Raw genomic sequence first — 16,236 nt, 5'->3', positions numbered from 1 at the left:
CTTAGTCAAACGATCCACTATTACCCAAATGCTATCATGTTTGCTTACTGTCAAAGGTAACTTGGTAATAAAGTCCATCGCTATACCTTCCCATTTCCACGTAGGAATTTCTGGTTGTTCGAGCAAACCAGATGGGCGTTGGTGTTCAGCTTTTACTTTAGAACAAGTCAGGCATCTAGCTACGAACACAGCAATATCTTTCTTCATACCGGGCCACCAATAAGTAATGCGCAAATCCTTGTACATCTTATCAGCGCCAGGATGAATAGAATACCGAGATTTGTGCGCTTCACTCAGGATATCAGCGCGAAGATTCTCATCAAAGGGAATCCAGATGCGATTGAGATAGCAGAGTATTCCACTCAGATTAGGCACAAAATGTGCTTCCGCGCCACACGCTAACTCGGCGCGAAGGTTACCATTACTGATGGATGCGCGCTGCGCGTCACGAATACGCGATTCAAGGTTGCTTTGAATCGGCGCGAAGTGAAGCTGCGTGCGCGGCAAAATACAGTTAAGCTGGCAGGGTTTTCGGCTGAGCGCATCGGCTACCACATTAGCCTTACCAGGATGATACCGGATCTCACAATCGTAATCGCTGATGAGTTCGTTCCATCGGCGTTGCCTCATGTTAAGTTCCTTTTGATCAAAGATATGCTGAAGGCTTTTATGGTCAGTGTAAAGGATACACTTAGTACCATAAAGGTAGTGTCTCCAGATTTTCAAGGCAAATACAACTGCACCAAGTTCGAGGTCGTGAGTTGTATAATTCTTTTCGTGAACCTTAAGTTGCCTTGATGCGTAAGCGATAACCTTGCCTCGTTGCATAAGAACACAACCGAGACCTTGGTTGGATGCATCGCAATACACGACAAAATCATCATTACCCTCAGGTAGCGCAAGAACAGGAGCTTCACACAACAAACGCTTGAGCGTCAGAAAGGCTTCTTCTTGCTTCGAGCCCCAAATATACGGTTTACCTTTGTGCGTTAGAGCTGTTAAAGGCAAAGCGATCTTCGAGAAGTTCGAAATAAATCGCCGGTAGTAACCAGCTAAGCCCAGAAAGGAACGGATCTCGGAAGGAGAGGATGGCGTGATCCAGTTCTTGATTGCTTCAATCTTGGATGGGTCGACATGAATCCCCATCTTGTTTACAACATGACCAAGAAACTGTACTTCATCAGACCAGAATTCACACTTGGAAAGCTTAGCATAGAGTTGCTCAACTCTAAGCTTTTGCAACACCAACCGAAGATGTTGCTCGTGCTCGGCCTTGGTCTTAGAATACACCAGAACATCATCGATAAACACAATCACGAATTTATCCAAGAAAGGCCTACACACCCGATTCATTAGATCCATGAAAACGGCGGGTGCGTTGGTTAAACCGAAGGACATGACCAAGAATTCAAAATGGCCATAACGAGTTCGAAAAGCAGTCTTCGGAACATCTTCATCGCGGATGCGCAACTGGTGATAGCCAGAGCGGAGATCAATCTTGGAGAAACAAGAGGCACCTTGGAGTTGATCAAAGAGGTCGTCAATACGCGGTAAGGGATACCGGTTCTTAATGGTGAGTTTGTTCAACTCGCGGTAATCAATACACATGCGAAACGATCCATCTTTCTTTTTAACGAACAACACCGGAGCACCCCAGGGCGAAGAGCTAGGGCGAATGAATCCTTTAGCAGTCAACTCTTGAAGTTGGCTTGCCAATTCTTGCATCTCAGCGGGCGCAAGACGGTAAGGAGATTTAGCTACGGGGGAAGCACCAGGGACAAGATCAATACGAAACTCGACTTCACGAGCGGGAGGGATACCAGGAAGATCATCAGGAAAAACTTCAGGGAAATCACGCACAACAGGGATATCGCGAAGCTTCTTCTCTTCAGCAGGTTTAACCACATGGGCTAAGAATGCAATACACCTTTTCCGCATGAGCCTTCGGGCTTCGGCGCAAGACATAAGTTTAAGACCGCGGGAGGGTTTTTCGCCGTAGATATGAAGATCACCATTTTCTCGAGGAATGCGAATAAACTTCTTGGCGCAAATAACTTCGGCGCGATTCTTCGAGAGCCAGTCCATACCAATGATAACATCAAAGCTTCCAAGAGGCATGGGGACGAGGTCGATTAGAAAATCGTTTTTGTTAAGGTTAAGCGTACAATCTTTAATCACAGAGTTAATTAAAACAGTTTCGCCATTAGCCAATTCAACTGAAAAATCTTCTTTTAAATCGCTGCGCGGTCGCGCAAGCTTCTGCTCGAAGGCGCGAGAGATAAAACTTCGATCGGCGCCAGTATCAAAAAGTACAGAAGCATAAAATCCGTTAAGCAAAAATGTACCATTAACTACGTCATTATTCGCTTGCGCTTGGTGCGCGGTTATGTTAAAAGCTCGTCCACGCGTCACTTGGTTCGAAATCTGGTTCACCGGATTTGCTTGTGTGATTTGCACTTGTAGTCTCGGGCACGCGTTCCGGAAATGACTGGGATCACCGCAGTTAAAGCACGATCTGGGTCGTGGGTTTTGGTAGATTGATTGTGGGTTCTGCGGGTAGACTGGTGGTGTTGGCGCAATTGGATTGGCGGGAAGGACTCTACAGTTTTCAGCAGTGTGACCAGTACGGCCACATCGGTTACAAAGTCGACACGGGGTTTGGGTTGGGTGGTGAAATCTACAGGTTGGGCAAAAGGGATGGTTTCCTGTGTAAGGTTTCTTAGTTGGCGGGGCAGGGAGTGCTGGATTGGTTAAGGCATAGTAGTGGGCTACAGGAGGTGTTGGGTAGGCTGACAGAGGGTTAGGCGCGTAAACTGGGGGTTGGTAGATGGGTTGCTGGACAATGGGCGGGTTGGTAAGCGCGTAAGCTTGTCTGCGCCTACGTTTCTGGTTATGGTTTGAGGGTTCAGGTTTGGTTTCTGCGGGTTCATGGACAGTTTTGGTGAGTTTGGTCTTTTCTGTTCCCCGCAGGAACAGGGTTCCTGCTCTGACATGGTTGTCGCTGAGTACAGCGGCCAACTCGATGGCGTCAGAGAGGGTTACTGGGTTTCTGGCCCATACAGAATCTTGAATTTCCATGGGGAGACCCCCAAGGAATTTCTCTATGGCTCGGCGGGAAGGGGTAACAAAGTGAGGGACAAGCAGGCTTAGTTCATGGAAACGCGTCGCGTACTCGCGCGCTTCACCACTGTACTGCTTAAGATTCCAAAATTCCTCCTCCAGGCGCTTAACTTCGTTGGGAGGGCAGAATTCTCGCGTAAGAATTTCCTTGAATTCCTCCCATGTCATGCTAGAAGCAGCCTCTGCGCCACGCGCATGAGCTACCCCATTCCACCATGTAAGCACTCTGGATTCCAGGACACTGGAAGCATATAGGGTTCGTCTGTCTGAGGGGCATTGGGTGTGGAGGAAAGTGTTTTCTATCTTCTCGAGCCATTGGAGCATCACGGTGGCTCCTCCAAGACCTGTGAACTTTGGAGGGTTACCCGCGTTAAAGGATTTAATGTTGTAACTGGAGGTATTGTTTTGGCTCAAGGCTTGGGCTATCGCGGCGGCCATTTCCTGGGAACGTTGCTGTCTACGCATGCGCGAGGCTTCTCTTCTCTGAAATCGGCGAGATAGCGGAGGCATTCTATAAAAATTTTAATTTTAGTTAATATCTTGGTTTTAGCGCAAAGTTTTAATCTTATAAAGCTTGGTTTCGCAGAGTTAGATACTATCAAAAGTTAAAGTAGATTAAATGACCCTAAATGCAGACTTAAAAAAGGTAACAAATTCGAATCAAGAATCGACAATTCATGTATCACCATGACTTTCCGAATTCCAAATTTAAAATATACGAGCAAACGAGTATTGGAGATTGACGATTCATGTATCACCATGACTTTTCAACCTTCAATATAAAACATACAAGAAAATGAGTATTGGAGGTTGACAATTCATGTATCACCATGACTTTTCAAGTCTCCAACCTCAGAACATAATCGTAAATGGAAATTGAAAATCAACTATTCATGTATCACCATGACTTTTCGGATTTTCAAACCCAACAAACGAATATGTAAGAAAAATCAATAAAAATCGAAATTCAACAAAAATCGAAATATCGCGGAGTAGAACATAAAATCATATACTGCGCAAGCGCGAGCATATTTATAAATAACGAGTAATTAACAATAAGCGCGCAAACATGAGATTTCTCTCATGCGCGAGAAGGGACTCTTAGGTATTCTAGGCCGTTACGTCTAACCACCTATCCTAAAGTCAACGAGCTCTGATACCAATCTGTAACACCCCGACCAAAGGCGGATTATACATCGGGGCGCCACATATTGTTTCATTACTCGTGACACTATTGGGTGTCAATATTTAATAAATACATTCATTCGCGCACGCGCAAAGTAAACACAAATAATATAAATCAACATAAATCAATATATTATAAGGCAAAATATTCGAACAACAATAACTTGTCTTGATACATTTTAATCTAGGTCCAAAATAAAGAAAACTTCCTACGTGTCCACAAGCTCCAAAAGTAGCTACAGCAAACCTGAACATGTATTAAAATAAAACGTCAAACACTTGCGTGTTGGTGAGAAATCAAGTTTAATACAATACATAGATAACCATAAATCTGCGCGCAACATGTGTATGTCTGGTTTTCAACAAGGGTGTAATCTGATCGGGACCAACTCTAAGATTCATAAGACTGCCAGTGCTCACAATTGAGCTCACAAACAAGACAAACTGTGCATGTGTAAACAAAAGAGAAAATCATAAACGATAGTTCTCCCGTGTTCATCTAATGGTACCATGAGAACTGCGGAATAGACCGACAAGACGGTTAATGATCCACACATACAAATAAACAGCCAAGTCTACGTCCTCAACACATGGGATACTGCGCGACTAAAGTTCATAAACAAGTTTAAGACTCTAAGTTTGTATGAACACATGAACATCCCAAAACATTAAAAGCAAAAAGGGATTAGGTACGAGATTACTCACTTGATAAACGATGCGGTGTAAGATAAAGCAAGAACCAACTTTAAACAAGCACAAGTTAACCTATAAATAAGATTATTGTTTTAATGATTTGTTTTAAGTCTTGATTATAAGTTAGCATAATTAATAAGTAAATTATTATATATAATATATATTACCGGAAAGCAGGGCAGAACAGGGAGGAAGACGGAGGCAGAGAGGGAGGCGGCAGAGAGAGCAAGGAGGAGGACAGGAGAGATTAAGTGTTTGTGTGTGATGTGTTAGGAAAATAATATTATCATTTATAGGGAAACCCTAGGAGACATGAATCCAGAAAAAGGGGAAAAGATTCCAAGACAAACAGAACAGGACAAAACAAAAGATAACAAAAGATATCCAAAAGCAAGAGATATCAAAAGATACGGCAGCTGCAGGGAGCAAGATAAAGCTGACAGGGAACAGTAAAAAGCATGGGCGGATCAGATAAAGGAACTGGTCAAGCATGGAAAAAGCAGATCTCCAAAGATAATGTCAGTCACTTTTTCTGCCAACCAATGGGGTTGGTGCGCATGCTGCGCCGAAAGTAACTTTTCAGACATAAAGCAGATTAGGTCAACAGCTCAAAAGATAAGACAACTCAAAAGCAACGGCTAGATTAAACAGAAGAAAACTCAAAAGGTTTAGCGCGAGAAGGCTAAGGCGCGAAGGCAGACACAGAAGGTCAAGAGAGCGCGAGCACGAAGGCAGTCAGAAACAACCTTAACGCGTCGCGGAAAGAACTTCATTTCTAAGCGCGCCGCGGGAAGAATCACATTTCTTAGCGCGCCGCGGGAGGAACTAGAATTCCTAGCGCGCCGCGGGAAGAACTATAATTCTTCGCGCGTCGAGGGATGAACTACGATTCTTAGCGTGCTGCGAGAAGAACTACAAATCCTTAGCGCGTCGCGGGAAGAACTACCGTTCTTAGCGCGCTGCGAGAAGAATTACAATTCTTAGCGCGCTGCGAGAAGAGTTCGTCTCGCGTATCGCTGAAACAGGTGGTCTTCACGCAGGATTCCTTGTAAGGGGTCTGGCGCGTGGAGCTGCGCAGACAACCTTAGGCGGGAAGGAACAAAGGACAAGCAAAGAGAAGAAAAAAAGAGGGAAACAAGGCGTAAGGGCGGGACGGCGACAAGAGGGAAAAGAAGGCGGAAAGAGAGAAGGAGAGGGACGGGACGGCGGAAAGAAAGAGAGAGAAAGAGGCGGGAAGGAAAATATATATATTATTATTATAAATAAAGTAAGTATAAATAAATACTAAATCATAAAAGAAAGAGATCGGGTCAGAGAAACGGGTACCTGGGTCGGGTCGGATCGGGGCAGATGTCACATTGGGCAGCCTTGGAGCGGGCCTCGAGTCGCGCTTGAACCTCAACCTCGAGGGCCTTGAAGGCCTTCTCCTTCTCCGCAGCAGCTGCGGCCAACTTTTGGTTCTCCTCCCGAAGAGCCCGCGCTTGAGATACTTCCTTGGCGCGAGCTGCTTTTAACTTGTCGTTTTCACGACAAAGCAGCTCGACGCGCGGCTGCATCCGGGCCTGGAGAACCCGAAGCTCATTGGTTAGCCTACCCTCCTGGTAGCTAGCCATGGCTTCCCCCAACGCACCATGGGGAACAGCGTGGCGAGCCCATTCCACGCACTCCACAGGGGTACGAAGGGTTGTTCCTCGGCGTATGTTCCATCGCGGAACATACACTTCATTGGAATCCGACACTGCAAAAAACAAAAAGCAGTTAGGAAAAGATGATAAAAAATAAGTGAAAAAGGGCCAAAGGAACCCTACGCACCTGTAGGGTCTATAACAGGCCGATAGCCGCCGAACCCATCACCTGAACCCAAAGGAAACCCATCCAAAAGGTCAGGCAGATGGGAAGGTGGCAAAGATTGGCGAGTACTCCCATGCGTACCTGATGGGCCGGCCGTCGGTGCCAGTGGCGGGGGCATGGTGGCAGCCGCCGCAGTCGCTGCTGCAGAATCCGCAGCAATCGTAACCGCCGGCTCGGTGAAAGATGCTGTAAAAATCGCACTTACCACCGGCGGTGACGTCATCTCGGCTGGAACAGTCGGCTCAAGGGACTGAGCAACTGATCCAGCGGAAGCAGGCGCAGGCGCCTGGGTCGTCGCCTCAGGTAGGCTGACCGAGCCTACCGTCATTGGCGGAGAGGTACTCTGCGCTCCACCCTGGAATGCGTCAACATCCACGCCTGCACAAGAAGATAAGTGTTAATAAATTTATGAAGTATGATAAATCTACAAAAACAAGGATGTTTTTACTTACGGGTTTTCTTGAGCCTGAACGTACGGACGGGCGGGGACGAGCCCGATGGAGCCGGTCTCTTGATGCCGGTCACCGTCGTCGTCAATGGTTCTCCGGAGGTAACAGTCGTAGCCTCCGGAACAGTGGTCTTCTCACCACCAGGGTTCCCCGCCACCTCTTCACTATCTGACTCGGTGTCAGATAGGAGCACCGGATCAGCTGTGGAGGCCACCTTCTCCTTCTCTTTCCCACCGGCAGCCTTCCTCTTCCGCACCAGCGGAGGACCATCTGCGGATTCCTCAGAAGAAGACAGGATGTCAGGAATTCCAGCAGCGGGTACAGCATTGAGGGGTTGAGGATAGAGTATCGCCTTACCTGGCCGCCGTTGGCTCAGGATCTCGTGGCCCAGCGGATAGACCTCCACAAACCGATCCGCCGTTTGCTCCAGGATGGGCAACTCGTTCTCGTCAAGAGCACGAGTACCCACCCGCACGGGACCGTCAGCTTCCCGTGGGTACAGGAGCGACTCCAAATTGTTCCCCTCTGAAAAAAAAAGAAACAGTTAGAAGACAGACTCATATCAGCAAGAAAGACAAGACATACCATAAGGAATAGAGTTCAAACCGTATTCGAGAAGGATGGGAAACCGGGACGCATCCTTCCATACCCGACTCATCCCCAGCATCACCATCCCGGACTCCGCAAACCGGTAAACCGGAGATTGGACCCGGGATATCTTCGCGAACCATTCCGCCTCCTGGTAGCTGGAAGCATGAAGGCTCGGAAGCGCTTGCCCCTTCTTAAACTTCATGGCAATGGGGATGGCGCGGGCAGAAACGTAGAAGAACTCCCGCTTCCACGATCGGAGACTGCGCTCGGTCACGCAGATCTTCAAACCCTTAATACGGGTTGTCAGGGTGTACCACCCCTGGATGCACCTCCAAGTATAGAAGGTCATCAGGCGGTCCACATAGGGCTCAATACCCAGAATCCGGCACACCCACTCGAAGTGCCGGATCTTGGCAATCGCCATCGGATGCAACTCGGTTAGGTGCACGCCGTGCCTCTCCAGGACACGGTACACAAACTTTGTCAATGGGAACCTAAGGTTCCCATAAACAAAGAATGCAGCATATACCCCGATCTTGCCACTGGGGGCATCGTACACAGTCTGGTGGGGTTCAGGAAACTCAGGCTCAAGAGACTCAAGCATGAATTTCCTGACGACGTACTGGTACTGATCGACAGGTAGAGCACACTGGCACTCGCCAGCAGTACTCCTATCGTCGGCTACAGCTTCAGCATCATGGGAAGACATATTGCAGAGAGAAGAAAACGATTTCGGGAAAATGCTTGCCTGAAAAGGGGAGTATTTGCCGGAAATCGCTAAAGAAGAGAAGGGTGAAAGTGTGGATTACAAAGAACCCTCTCCCCCTTTATATAGTAATCGCAATTAATGCGGTGAATTTAATGCGGAGGAGAGAGAAATCGAAGGTGCAATGAAACTATGACACGTGGCAAAGAGCAGGCTGGCAACAGCTGTTGACAGGACGTGTGCCAGCAATTTCGCGGCCACGCGCCCGAAAAATCGCGCCCACGCGCCAGAAAAAGCGTCTGGAATGACCATGTACTGTCAAGTCACCATAACTTCCTGCACGTCCTGACACAGTCAGAAGAAACCGTCGCACGACGTTTCAGAGGTTTGGACTGTTCCTATCTTTCCACCAACCCTTCGAATTTCAAAATTCAAATTTTGAAAATATTAAAAAGTAAGCGGGAAAATACCCCTTACCTTGGCAAACAAGTAACCGTAAGACGGATGCGGGTACAGTGTAAAGGCAAAACCCTTCACGTACCTAGCACCCGCAGGGAATTGAAGCCAAGTAAAACCTTGGCAAACAAGCAACCGTAAGACGGATGCGGGTACAGTGTAAAGGCAAAACCCTTCACGTACCTAACACCCGCAGGGAATTGAAGCCAAGTAAAACCTTGGCAAACAAGCAACCGTAAGACGGATGCGGGTACAGTGTAAAGGCAAAACCCTTCACGTACCTAGCACCCGCAGGGAATTGAAGCCAAGTAAAACCTTGGCAAACAAGCAACCGTAAGACGGATGCGGGTACAGTGTAAAGGCAAAACCCTTCACGTACCTAGCACCCGCAGGGAATTGAAGCCAAGTAAAACCTTGGCAAACAAGTAACCGTAAGACGGATGCGGGTACAGTGTAAAGGCAAAACCCTTCACGCACCTAGCACCCGCAGGGAATTGAAGCCAAGTAAACTTTGGCGAACAAGTAACCGTAAGACGGATGCGGGTACAGTGTAAAGGCAAAACCCTTCACATACCTAAACACCCGCAGGGAATTGAAGCCAAATATTCCTCGGCAACCAAGTAACTATAAGACGGGTGCGGGTACAGTGTAAAGGCAAAACTCTTCACATACCTAGCACCCGCAGGGAATTGACGCCAGGAATACCTTGGAAGTAAAGTAACCGTAAGACGAGCGCTGGTACAGTGTTAAGGCAAAACCCTTCACATACCTAGCGCTCCGCTGGGAATTGAAACCAAGAAGGATCTTCTGGGCAATGCTTGCGGAAACGGAAATAACATCCCCGCATAGCGGGAACGTCGAGAACTACGTTGTTTGAAGCTCCAGGATGGAATTGGTGGTTTTAACATAATTGATCACTATGTTCAAAACTACCAAAACCTCATGGAGAGTCCACACAAGTGGGACTCAACGCTCCTGACTTGCGAGGAGGTTACAGACCTACCCGCATCATACCCAAAGACCAAGCAGGAAACTCGGGAATTTCTGCAAGTGACAAGGACTTCCGCGGGAAGAATCCCCATGGAAAACCTTAAAAAACCCTTTTCAAAACCCTTTGCTTAAGTCCAAAAGTTCACCTCACTTTATTAAACACGCATGAGAAGAACATTGGACTGGGGGGACTTGAAGAGGTAGGTCCCAGCAGAGCCCAGTTGGACCCGCAAGACTCACCTCAAACAGGGACGTCTGCGCAGAAACCAACTGAATCCGCAGGACCAACCATGCTCAGAGACGTGACGTCCTTACGCGCAGTACGCAAGCTGGTCCCGCAGGAAATGCCTCCCAATGGTGAAGGACTCCGCCTGTCCCCGCAGCCTCGGATACAAGCCATTGGGGAAGGCCACCCGCGCAGCAAGGCTACACGCACAAGGCACTTAGCTCTCAATCGTTCAGTGTCACCTGAAGGAATGAGCGAAGCCGGGAACAATCCCGCACAAGGGCGGGAGGGGGAATACTCCCGCCCAAATAAGCCAGTCCGTACGATACGGGAAGATCTTCTGTACTGTACCTGACGAGGTATGGGAAAAAGATCTGACTAAAGATACGACAGCTTATAGACAACAGTATGGCGAGCAGCATGCTCCTACACTGTATGTCACTATTAGCCGCTGCCTACTCACCAACTCTTGTCATACCACGTGCGTAGCTGACAGTTGGTGGAAAAGGAATAGTATACAGCAGGCCTGGTCGCTATCAGCCGCTACCTACCCACCAACTACCAGCAGGGCACGTGCGTAGGCTACTGTTGGTGGAACAGGAACACTGTTGCAGCCGGCTATACCTCCTTGGAAACCTACCTTCGGCTATAAATACCACAAATGGTATGACCATCTCATCTTATCTTGTATTATCATATCTTATCACATTATCATCATATTATACCTGATATCTGCTCTAGCAATCTCTTAATATACTTTTATATTTAAAGAGCAATCTAGTCTGATTCTCACGCCGGAGGGTGGTCACAAGGAGGAACCCCCCCCCCCCCTTCTCAGTGACGAGCTCACGGTGTCTGTTTTGCAGGTTATCAGAAGAACCATCTTCAAAGGGTCTAACCCCTCGTGGGAAACATCTATCTAACCCCCAGGTTACCAGTAATCTGTCCGGGGTCCGGTTAGTGTTTCTTCAGTAACTGATTAGGTAGTCATGAGTTTGTAACTTATGTTAAACATGATTAAGTCTCAAATTATAGTTATGTGAGTTTCACATAATGATATGTGCACATTCATCACTCTTGGAAACGTATGAAAACCGAAATGTAACCAAGTAGGAGATCATAAAGTAACCTTCATGGGAAACTTCGTGTTGGTACCGCCAGTCAACAAGAGACTATGGTTGTACTTATATAACTTAAATGGTACTTTAACTAGGGGAGGTATTATGTGCTTTTACAACTCTTTAAATTCATGTAAAGTTTGTCATTAAGCAGTGTCCCCTCTTCCTGCTGTTACTTCCTTGGCTGGTTTGTCATTGCTGCGATGCCTTTTTAATATTCTCATAAAGGCTTATAATTCTAGTAAGTCCATATGTGAGTTGATCTTTGTTGACATTTGCTGCATGCTTTCTTTCTCAACTATTTACATGAACCATTTGTTTTGATTTATTCATCCTTTTTTTATTCTACAACAATATCTATAGCTGCATTGTAAGACAAATGCTTAACACACACTCATGTATGCATTTTACAGGTTCTAATTCTTTTAGAAGCTTCTACAGTTAATCCTTCTTGCTACTATATATGGCTGAGGATGGTAGTGTAGCCGTTGATAGAAAATGGAAACATCCGGTTTTTGTTTTCTTTAAAGATATTAGGTACATATTTTTCATTTTAAAGATTCTTTTTTCTAGTAATAAGATCTCATACTTTGAGGCACAAATTTGTTAACTTGTTTATTATTTTTGTAGACTCGTCTTCAAGATGGATTCACTTGGAAAGGAAATACTTGGTATTGCTGTACCCGCAGCCATGGCATTTGCTGCAGATCCTGTTGCTTCTTTAATCGACACCGCGTTCATTGGTCATATAGGTACCTAAACAAAATAAAAACTTATATAATAACTTATACATGTATGCAAAGTTACTTCCTTTATGAACAGATAACATTCTGCATATTTTAATCTCTTAAATGATATATTATTTTGCAATTAATTGCATAGGCCAGGTTGAAATTGCAGCTGTTGGAGTTTCTATTGCTATATTCAACCAAGTTTCAAAAGTAGCAATATTTCCACTTGTTAGTATCACAACTTCTTTTGTTGCTGAAGAAGAAACTATAGAAAGACTGAACAATAAAGTGCCAAAAGATGAAAACATTGTAAAGGGTGTCGTGAATAAAGGCGAGACCAAAGAGTTTATGAAAGATGATAATGGTGATGATGAGAAACTTGAAAACTTAGAAAACGGTTCAGTTATAATAACAGAAGAGCAAAAGGAGTTTCCACCAAAAGAGGGTGTGTTTTCAGTATTCATGAATCATGATCTTACACGCGTGTTTATCATGCTTACTTTTTATTATTTGTGAAATCAGGTTGCAATATGAGTCCATGCAAGCATATGACTGTAAATGAAAGTACCTCAAATAAGTTGAAGTTAAAGAAACAAAAGAGAAGCATCCCGTCTGCATCAACCGCACTTCTGTTTGGTGCGGTTCTTGGTATTCTTGAAACGTTGTTGTTAGTGTTCCTAGCGAACCACTTTTGAGTTTGATGGGAGTAAAATCTGTAAGTGTTTTCTGTTGAATTTTATTCAGTAGTTCTTAATTTATGTTTAGTATAATAGTTATGTTTTAAGTATGTTTTTCGTTCCTGGCATCAACTTTGACTTTTATGTTAAATAGAAGGGTGTTTCAGTCTTTTTAGACCTAAGGGACTATTTATGTAATTACAAAGATTATTTGGTACTTGGAGGGCTGTTTATGTACATAGTCTTAATAAGTTAAAACAGTTCTTATGTGAGGACTGAAATGCTCTTATACTTAACAGAAAAATCTAACAGAGTTAATGCGAGTGGTCTTACATAGGATTTATTTTTGGACTGAAATGGTTAAATAGCCAACCAAATGGACAAAAAACAAACTTGATAAATAATCATCTTTTTTTTTGTATGATTACAGGGTTCTAAAATGCTATTACCCGCACACAAATATTTAACATTACGCGCACTCGGTGCTCCAGCGGTTCTTCTCTCATTGGCAATGCAAGGTGTCTTTCGCGGTTTCAAAGATACCAAAACTCCTTTATACGCCACTGGTACGTCACGCTATACAGTCAAAACATATTTTCTTCTTAAGGTTCAAACATATTTCTTGTTGTAATGCAGTTATAGGAGATGTAGCAAACATAATCTTGGATCCAATTCTTATCTTTGTATGCAAATTGGGAGTTAGTGGTGCAGCCATTGCACATGTTCTATCTCAGTAATTTTTTCATATACACACTGCAAAGTTCAAATATATGAATTGAGTTACTCACTTACTTGTGCTTAACTAAAGTAATAAACATCTTATATATATTTGCACAGGTACTTAATATCAATAATCTTGCTAGTCAAGTTAATGCAACAAGTTGACCTACTACCTCCAACTCTCAAGACTCTGCAGTTCAGTCGGTTTCTTAAAAATGGTAATCGATATTTGTCACTACTTACAACTACTTTAGTTAATTAAACAGATAGTCCCGGTGGTTTGGGTGCTAACACTAACTTCTCCTAAGTGTAAATAAAATGACCAAAATGCCCTTGAACAAGGCAATACCATCACTGCGGCATTCTGGTCATTTTATCTACACTAACATAATAGTTAACAGAAGTTAGTGTGGATACACAATTAAAACCACTAACCCGAGACAAGCAACCTTTCAAAGTTAGTACCCAAACCTGTTACTTTGCTAGTTTGCTCAAACCGCATGAACCATCTATGTAATTAACTTTTAACTAATATCAAAGCGTGTGCTGCATGATCAAGTAACCTTAATATCTCTACAGGTTTGCTATTATTGTTTAAGGTATTAGCAGCAACTAGTAGTGTAACGTTGGCTGCATCATTGGCTACGAGGTTGGGTGCAACGCCTATGGCTGCATTCCAAGTGTGCTTACAGGTCTGGCTGACATCATCACTTCTTGCTGATGGGCTGGCAGTTGCTGGACAGGTAATAATGCCAATATCTTGTTTATATTCTTTATAAACAATATATAAATTCTAAACAATATCATTCGCAGGCAATAATTGCTACATCATTTGCTGAAAAGAATTACGAGAAGGCAACATCAACTGCATCACGAGTATTACTCGTACGTTGGTTTAACATTTTTTGTTCAAATGAATCCATATCGTCACTTATCTTTGGTAAAAAGATTTATTGTGATTTGCAGATGGGATGTGTGATGGGTGTGGGCTTGGTATGTTTATCGGGCTCGGGTTGCAGTTTGGATCTGGAGTTTTTACAAAAGATATAAACGTTAAACATATTATCACCATAGGCCTCCCAGTATGTGTCCATTTTTTATAACCTGAAATTATTAAAAATTTAACTTTAAATAATGTCTTCTCATTGTTCTACTTTTCCTACAATCAGTTTGTTGCTGGAACACAACCAATCAATTCAATAGCATTTGTATTCGATGGAGTTAACATTGGGGCATCCGATTTTGCGTATTCTGCATACTCCATGGTTACTATTTTGCTCCAAAACACCATTATTTTTGTTTATATATATCTAGATTTTGTTCTCACAATGATTTAGTTTTCTGTAATGAACCTCTCCCGTTTATATATACATATATATGTGTATGAGTGTGTCTATATATAATTTTATTTATACAAGTTTATTTTTTTAGATCATAGTGGCAATTGGGAGCATTGGATCATTATTTGCTCTATCCAAAGCTGCGGGTTTTGTGGGAATATGGGTGGCTCTATCGATATTCATGGGCTTACGGGCGATTGCAGGCATATGGAGGTACCCTTTGATGAATTGTAATTGTTATTATTATTTCATGATCATAGTAAAAATAAACCTGTTGGTATGATGTAATTATTGATATTGTATTTGCAGGATTGGAACAGGAACAGGTCCATGGTCTTTTCTTTGGAAGTAAAAGACATGCTTGTGGCTTGCTTGTAATAATAATATATCACCTTTGTTTCTTGCTTTTAGTATCAGTTGATTTTATATCATATGTGTCATAAATAACTTTATTCAATTTTCCATGTGAGTTAGCATATTTTATCTATATCGATTTAGGTGCGCAAAATGTCCCCATCCACTACACATGATCTAATACGAGCTACATGAAATTTTATTAAAATATGTCTGTATAGTTAAGAATAGGTAAAAGTTGACCAATAAATTGATAAAACAACCTAACTATTCATATTCAGCCGCATAGCTTCCCTGGCGGCTCCACTAGGCACCAAGGAAGTCCGTCATGTCTTAGAAACAAAATGTGTCGTAGACCGACTAGTTGGCTCCGATGATGCTTGACTATTAACGCCTATGCTGAAACGGTATCCGTGTGGTTAGGCTCCATAACTTCAAAATGGTTGAGCCATCTAAGTGCACTAGAATGCCTACTCTTTGAAAAAGGGGTATGGGCGTACCGCATGAAACTCGTTTTTAATTGTATGTATGTATCTGGTTTAATTCTAATTAGGGGTATTCTTCAGGTTAGTTTTTCGGGTCGGGTTATTCAGGTTTCAAAGTTTAAATTCTAGACCCGAAAACCAACCCAAATCTCTCACGATTTTTTTGGGTTTGGGTAGTTCGGGTTTTTTCGGGTTGGGTTAATCAAGTTTCAAGTATCCTATAAAACAAACAAATATTAAAAAAACTGCAACATTAAAATAAAAGCTAACATGTTCTTTTCACTCGTAGCGTAAATAACCCATAACAAAACAAAAATAACACGGTAAAACAATCTAAAAATAGTAAAATTTTACAAAGTCTAGCCATAATAAACAATACTAATATAATCGTCTTCGATATGTCATGATTAGGGTGTTCAATCATAGTTGTTTTTAGTCATAACTCGAAAACATTAATAAACTAGTAAACAGTATATCCATAATAGGTGAAATATGGCACCAAGGGCTTAATGGTCAGTATTCAGTTATAGAAAAGTAGTTTTGT

The 16,236-nt window shown here is 43.6% G+C and overlaps 1 pseudogene across 1 annotated transcript; it reads left to right on the top strand.

Annotated features, from left to right (window-relative positions):
- The first annotated feature begins 11,848 nt into the window (after positions 1-11,848).
- LOC143578969 (protein DETOXIFICATION 43-like) lies at positions 11,849-15,205 on the top strand (annotated as a pseudogene). The gene is made up of 13 exons (XR_013143369.1): positions 11,849-11,922; positions 12,016-12,137; positions 12,268-12,561; positions 12,639-12,831; positions 13,224-13,359; positions 13,430-13,526; positions 13,631-13,731; positions 14,093-14,256; positions 14,327-14,398; positions 14,480-14,595; positions 14,683-14,778; positions 14,945-15,066; positions 15,163-15,205. The product of XR_013143369.1 is annotated as a protein DETOXIFICATION 43-like (transcript).
- The last annotated feature ends 1,031 nt before the right edge of the window (positions 15,206-16,236 follow it).

This window comes from Bidens hawaiensis, unplaced genomic scaffold (assembly GCF_021521415.1).
Source record: "Bidens hawaiensis isolate Kalapana, Puna unplaced genomic scaffold, B.hawaiensis_p1.1 tig00029414_1, whole genome shotgun sequence".
Lineage (NCBI taxonomy): Eukaryota > Viridiplantae > Streptophyta > Magnoliopsida > Asterales > Asteraceae > Bidens > Bidens hawaiensis.
Note: the sequence above shows the minus strand (reverse complement) of the source record. Positions and strands in the feature narration are given on the sequence as shown.